This window comes from Triticum dicoccoides, chromosome 1B, assembly GCF_002162155.2.
Source record: "Triticum dicoccoides isolate Atlit2015 ecotype Zavitan chromosome 1B, WEW_v2.0, whole genome shotgun sequence".
NCBI lineage: Eukaryota > Viridiplantae > Streptophyta > Magnoliopsida > Poales > Poaceae > Triticum > Triticum dicoccoides.
The window spans coordinates 206,447,571-206,455,403 of record NC_041381.1 but is presented as its reverse complement, the minus strand read 5'-3'; positions in this window follow the sequence as shown (position 1 = coordinate 206,455,403).

Sequence of the window (7,833 nt, the reverse complement as noted above, 5' to 3'; positions counted from 1 at the left end):
GAAACAATGAAGATTTTGCAAAGTTGAAGAATTTGAAGAACTGAAGAATTTCAAAACTGAGGAAAAACTCAAATTGAAGATTTTCAACTTTTTGTGGTGGCGTGACCCACCGTATAAGAATGATGATTTCAGACACCGCGTACAATTGTCGTAGGGCTCTGAGAATCAAATTCTTCATTAAGTTCTTCACACTTAGAGTGTTATTCTTCATTGATTGAAGAAAAATGTTTCTTCATGTGTTGCACATCTAAGTCATCAATTTTGCATAAGTGTTAGGATGTGTGTGTCCTTTTCAAAGAACATTCAAAGATTCTAAGATATTTAGCTCACACCGCAACTTGCTAAATCTCTTCTCATCCAAGGGCTTAGTGAAGATATCAGCTAGCTGTTCTTTAGTCTTCACGTGCTCGATGGAGATGTCGCCCTTCAACACATGATCACAAAGAAAATGATGACGAATCTGAATGTGCTTTGTCTTCGAGTGCTGAACTGGGTTGTGAGCAATCTTGATGGCACTCTCATTGTCGCAGAGGAGAGGCACATTCTTCACGTTGACGCCATAGTCCTTGAGTGTTTGCTTCATCCAAAGCAGTTGAGCACAGCAAGAGCCAGCAACAATGTATTCAGCTTCCGCAGTAGACAGTGATACGCAGTTCTGTTTCTTCGAGGACCAACAGACCAAAGATCGTCCGAGGAAATGACAAGTGCCAGAAGTTGACTTGCGGTCCACACGATCACCAGCATAGTCAGAGTCAGAATATCCAATGAGATCAAGAGCAGAGCCCTTGGGGTACCATAATCCTAGTGTTGGTGTGTGAGCTAGATATCAAATAATATGCTTCACAGCCTTATGGTGTGATTCCTTCGGTGTAGCTTGAAATCGGGCACACATGCAAACACTAAGCATTATATCTGGCCTAGATGCACATAAGTACAATAAGGAACCAATCATGGAGCGGTATACCTTGTGGTCGAAGTCAATACCATTTTCATCAGTGCATAGATGGCCATTTGTGGGCATAGGAATTTTGACGCCTTTGCAATCTTGCATACCGAATTTCCTCAGTACATCTTTGAGGTATTTCTCCTGAGATATGAATATGCCATTGTGCTGTTGACGAATTTGAAGACCTAAGAAGAATTTCAACTCTCCCATCATAGACATTTGATATTCTTCACTCATCATATAGGCAAATTCATCACTATAACGTTGGTCAGTACAGCCAAAGATAATATCATCAACATATAATTGGCACACAAACAGTTCACCATCATAAGATTTAGTAAAGAGAGTAGGGTCGAGTGAACTGGGTGTGAAGCCATTCTTCACGAAGAATTCCTTCAATGTATCATACCACGCCCGAGGGGCTTGCTTGAGGCCATAGAGGGCCTTATTAAGTCTGAAGACTTTGTCAGGATTCTTTGGATCTTCAAAACCTGGGGGTTGAGCAACATATACTTCTTCCTCAAGCTTACCATTGAGGAATGCACTTTCACATCCATTTGATATAAGATGATATCATGATGATTAGCATAAGCAAGTAATATGCGAATAGCCTCAAGTCTAGCAACAGGTGCAAAAGTTTCATCGAAATCAATTCCTTCAACCTGTGTGTAACCTTGAGCTACCAGTCGTGCCTTATTCCTTACCACAAGGCCATTTTCATCTTGCTTGTTGCGGTAGATTCACTTTGTGCCAATGATATTATGCTTGCGAGGATCTGGACGCTTGACCAGTTCCCAGACATTGTTGAGCTCGAACTGATGTAATTCTTCTTGCATAGCCTGAATCCACTCCGGCTCCAAAAATGCTTCATCTACCTTAGTGGGCTCTGTGATAGAGACAAAAGCATAGTGCCCACAAAAGTTACATAAATGTGAAGCTTTTGAGCGTGTGAGAGGACCTGGCGCTTCAATGTCATCAATGATCTTGTCAACTTGTACTTCTTTTGCAACGCGAGGATGAGCTAGTTGTCGTCGAGGTATTTGATCATTTTCCTCAGCACCATTGTCTTCAGCATTATCTTCAGGTGCATCAGCTCGACGTTCTTCGCGTACTGGAATGAATTCTTCAGCAAATTCTTCAGTAGGAATGACATCCTCAGTTGCCTTGAACTTGATAGAATCCTCAGGTGCTGGTTCATCTAACACAGAAGGTAGGTGCTCTCTTTGCGAGCCATTAGTTTCATCGAACCGCACATCTACAGTTTCAACAATCTTGTGAAGAGCGATGTTGAAGACTCTGTAGGTGTGCGAGTCCTTTCCGTAACCAAGCATAAAACCTTCATGTGCTTTCGGTGCAAATTTAGAATTGTGGTGAGGATCTCTAATCCAACATTTAGCACCGAAGACTTTGAAATAACTCACATTGGGTTTTTTGTCAGTGAGGAGTTCATAGGACGTCTTCTTGAAGAATTTGTGAAGATATACTCTGTTGATGATGTGGCATGCAGTATCAATTGCATCAATCAAAAATGATGAGGCGTTTTGTATTCATCAAGCATAGTGCGAGCCATCTCAACAAGAGTTCTGTTCTTGTGCTCCACAACGCCATTTTGCTGAGGAATATAAGGAGCAGATAACTCATGAGTAATACCAAGTTCATCAAGATAGTCATCAAGACCGGAATTCTTGAACTCAGTTCCATTGTCACTTCTGATGTGCTTGATCTTCACACCAAAGTTGGTTGAAGCCCTCGAGGAAAATCGTTTGAATACTTCCTGCACTTCATGTTTGTAAGTAACAATGTGTACCCATGTATATCGAGAGTAATCATCAACAATGACAAAACCATATAGAGATGCAGCATTAGACACTGCTGAGTAATGATTAGGTCCGAAGAGGTCTATGTGAAGCAATTCGAATGGACGAGTAGTGGTCATGATAGTCTTCGCTGGATGCTTGGCCTTGGTCATTTTTCCAGCTTCACAGGCTCCGCATAAGTGATCCTTGAGGAATTTGACATTCTCAATGCCAATGACATGCTTCTTCTTCGCAAGCGTGTGCAAATTCCTCATGCCTGCGTGACCAAGTCGTCGATGCCATAGCCAGCCTTCTGAAGCTTTTGCAAGTAGACACACGGCTGGTTGTGGTCCTGTAGAGAAATCAACAATATACAAATCTCCTCTCCTAAAGCCTTCGAAGACTTTGGAATTGTCAGCTTCCATAATCACAACACAGCGATACTTGCCAAAGACAACAACCATATCAAGATCACAAAGCATTGAGACCGACATGAGGTTGTATCCTAAGGACTCAACAAGCATGACTTTGTCCATGTGTTTATCCTTAGAGATTGCAACCTTACCAAGACCCAATACCTGACTTTTTCCTTAGTCAGCAAAGATGATATGCTTCAGATGTGACGGTGATAAGGGAGCATCCATCAAAAGATTCTTGTCACCAGTCATGTGATTTGTACATCCACTATCGAGGACCCATTCAGTGGTTTTGGGTTGATCATCCTGCAGATGAATTAGTGTAACTTACAATCTCATATGCTTCATCAATGAAGAATATGATATCAAGTTCATCAGATGAATTTCATCAAGCAGTAAACAGATATAGCAGTAGGAGGACGTGTGAAAGTTTATTTCATCATGATTCGCCTGCGTCCTTTCAGGCAATTTTGTCAGGTCCCCAGCAAATTCTTCAGACGTTAAGGCACGTCTGGAGACCTGACCCTGCGTAAGAGATTAGTTCTTTTTCTTCACCACCCACATCTGAAGGGGTGGCAAAGAGTTCATCACTCTGCGAGCACCATACGAGAATGGTGGCATAGAAGCCAAACCATTTCGTTTCACATAAGAGGGGTTAGGGTAAGCATATGAATAAGCAGAGAAATTCTTCGAGGACTTATGAACATAATGATTTGAAGAATAATGTGCATATTCGTAGCCCTTAGCTCTACCCTGTGAAACAGAGTTGTTAGCACGATGATAATCATATGAGGACTTTGATCCATTTGAGGAATTTGATCCACGTGAGGAATTTGGTCCATATGAGGACTTGGATCCATATGAAGAATTAGGTCCATATGAAGAGTTTGTTCTGGGGTTCCTATTCTTCACAGGTGGTGTCATGAGGACATTCACCTGAAGACTTTCAACATAACTTTTGGGAACCTAGATTTTCTTCATAGGGGAACCATTCCTGCAGTTAGTCCCAACATATCTAGCAAATACTTCACCATTATGATTTTTGAACAGTTTATAGTTGGAGTCAAATGACTCATCAGAAGAATGAGGAGATTCACATGTAAAGCCAGATAACTTGGATGGATCAACTGGAGGTCCCTTTGCAGCAACCCATGAGGTTTTGGGGTACTGCTCAGGCTTCCAATATGTTCCATCAGCATTAAGTTTCCTCTCAAAGGCAATACCCTCTTTCCTAGGGTTTCTGTTGAGAATCTGCTTTTTGAGCACATCACAAAGAATCTGATGCCCTTTGAGGCTTTTGTACATGCCTGTCATGTACAATTCCTTCAGCCCTGCATCGTTAGTGATACTAGCAATGTCCTCAAATGAGGAATTAGTGATAGCAGAGGCAGGTGAAGAATTTGTAACAGTTGAAGCATTTGAACATTCAGGTGAAGAATTAGCAGATTCACGTTGCACTTTAAGCATGGAGGAACAAATTCTTCCTGAGAAGTGCTGATTTGTTGAGCAAGTAATGAATCGCGCTCCTTCTGAAGATCTTCATAACTCACTCTTAGCTTCTCAAGATCTTGCTTTCTTTGAAGAAATTCATAAGAAAGTTTCTCATGATCAGATAAGAGAGTGTTATGATGACTTTGAAGGTTATCAAACCTAGACTGAAGTCTCTGAAGATTTTCAGTCAGGGCTTTAGTGCGATCCATTTCTTCACCCAACATATCATCACTTTTGTCTAGCATGTTTTGAACCTTTTCCAAGGCATGTTGTTGTTTGGTGGCAATGCAAACAAGTTTGGTATATCTAGGTTCAATATCATCATCAGATTCACAGTCACTAAATTCAGATGAGGAACATTCGGTTACCTCGACACCCTTTGCCATGAGACATGATGCAGAAGATGATGATTCTGGTTCGAAAGTCATCGTTTTGAGAGATTCCTTGAAGTCCTCAAACCAAGGATCATGACGGGTTCGATGACCTTCATAGACGTCGGAGATTCGGTCCCAGATAAGCTTTGCATTGCAAAGATGCATAATGTGCTTGAATTGATCTCTGGATAGGCAGGAACAGATGATATCCCTCGCCATGAAGTCAAGTCGAGTGTATTTGCGAATATCATCTGCGTTCTCCGACTTGCATAGATCAGTAAGACCAATCTCAGTGACGGTCCAGAGCTCGCTGTCCCTTGCCATGAGGCGCTTCCTCATCATGGCCTTCCACTTGGGATAATCATGACCGTCAAAGATAGGGCATGTCACTTTCTTCATACCTGCGGTCGACATAACTAAAACTCCGGGCGGTTAAACCAAAATCACACAGAACAAGGGAGTACCTTGCTCTGATACCAATTGAAAGTGCGTTATGTCGACTAGAGGGGGGGTGAATAGACGATTTTTATGAATTCTTCACTGAGGAATTTGCTGGTGAGGAAATTCCTTAGCGAAGAACTATTAGCAGCGGAATAAGTACTCAGAAGTAAGCATAACAGAATACAAGCATGGTCATCATGATGAAATGAAGACTAGCACAGAGTACAGAAAGCGTAATCACAGGATAACACAAGATGAAGACAAACAGACTGAAGAAATTGAACTAAGGAAATTGAAAAAGTCTTCAGTCAAAGTCTTCAAACACAGATATGAACAAACACTCAACATACTAATGAGGAAATGAAAGGGTTGAGGAAATAGAACCAGTAGGTTGATGAAGACAATGATTTGGTAGACCAGTTCCAACTGCTGTCTCAGTTGTACGTCTGGTTGGAGCGACTGAGTATTTAAACTCGAGGACACACAGTCCCGGACACCCAGTCGCTGAGCACGCAGCTCAGGACACCCAGTCCTCACCGTATTCTCCTTGAACTAAGATCACACAGATCTTGTCCAATCACTCGTGGTAAGTCTTCAGGCGACTTCCAAACCTTCACAGACTTGGTCACTCGGCGATCCACAATTCCTCTTGGATGCGCTAGACCTTGACGCCTAACCGTCTGGAAGAAGCACAGTCTTCAAAGGTAACAAGCGTCGGATCCACGCAAGATCAATTTCTTCAGTGATGCTCAATCACTTTGGGTTTGTAGGGGTTTGGTTTTGGGTTTTCCTCACTCGATGATTTTCGCTCAAAGTCCTGGGAGGATGGGTTGCTCTCAAATGACAAGTGTCAAGTTCTCTCGGAGCAGCCAACCAGCTAGTGGTTGTAGGGGGCGACTATTTATAGCCTAGGGAGCAGCCCGACATGATAAGACATAAATGCCCCTCAATGATATGACCGTTAGGTGGATACGATATTTTGGGACAGCTGGCGCGCAGCACAGCAACGGTCGGAAATTTGACTCTCAAATTCCTCAGGGCTATCATGTTCCTCACTGTGTAGGTAACTCGCACTGACGAATTCCTAACTCCTCAGTCAGAACAAATTCATCAGTGACCAGAAGAACTTCGTCTTTGTCACTGAAGAAAGTGACTGAACTGTATGAGATTTCCAAAGGCTTCACTCGAAGGGATTGGTAGGTGTAGGATTTTGAGTTGAGCATCACATGGAAATTTTTTCTTAGTATTTCCTCGACCCCCTTTAATAGTACGGTGTTTCCTATGACTCAAGAAAGAGAAAATGAAACTACGGAAACAAAGGTCTTCACTCTCCATGTTCCACAAATGAATACCAAGTCTTCAAGGTCACACCAATTTCTTCACTTTCAAAGTCTTCAGAAAGTCTTCAGAATATCAAAGTCTTCAGTTGAAGAACTTCATTTTTAGGGGTCGACTTTCTCTGTAAATATCAAACTCCTCATAGACTTATAGACCTGTGTACACTCACAAACGCATTAGTCCCTTAACCTATAAGTCTTCAATACACCAAAATCACTAAGGGGCACTAGATGCACTTACAGGTGGGTATTCTTCTCCGTAAGATCCTGCATAACAAATGATCCTTAAATCAGTTATTCTAACTATTTTAAGTCTCGGGGGCTACTGGCATATATAACTATTAAAGTTCCTCACCCGTATGTCTTTCACATACTGCTCCGTGGCTCTGGCTAGACCATCTCGAGCGACACGGAGGTGCGCGTCTCCCGCATTAAATGCATTCAGTGCCTCCGGGGAGAAACACGCGTCACGAAGAAATGTCCGGCGGCGCCTGTGATTCATGGCGCTCTCCACCTCACACTTGGTGGCGGACAGCCTGTCGGCATCCTCCGTTGGAGGAGCATCCGGCTCAAGCCTTGTGTTCGCCCCCCTTCCGGACCACGCGTTGGAGCATGGCTGGCGGAGGCTTGATTGGCAACCTCTCCGGACACTGTCCGGCGAGCGCTCTTCCTCCTGGGAAAATCATGAGCGTCAATATACCTCCTAGGGATATTTCCCTTAAAAACAACGGTGCGCTGTACCGTTGCGGCGATGTTTCGATTCGCGCCGCACTCCTCTTCCGCCTGCTGGGCTGAACTGACCCTTGCTGGTCAGCCGCCACGGGTTCGGCTTCCCGCCTTAAAGGCGCCTCCTGCGATGCACCATTGGAATATGATGGTCAGAAATGAGCATGGATCAAATGATGGTGTTAGGACTCCGGTCGTAGTCACCTGGGAAGCCGGAGATAAACCGGGATAGTCAGCCGTAATGGCGACTAGAGCATTGTCCATGCTAAGTTGGTGGAACACCCCGTCAATCAGCTCCACCTTTAT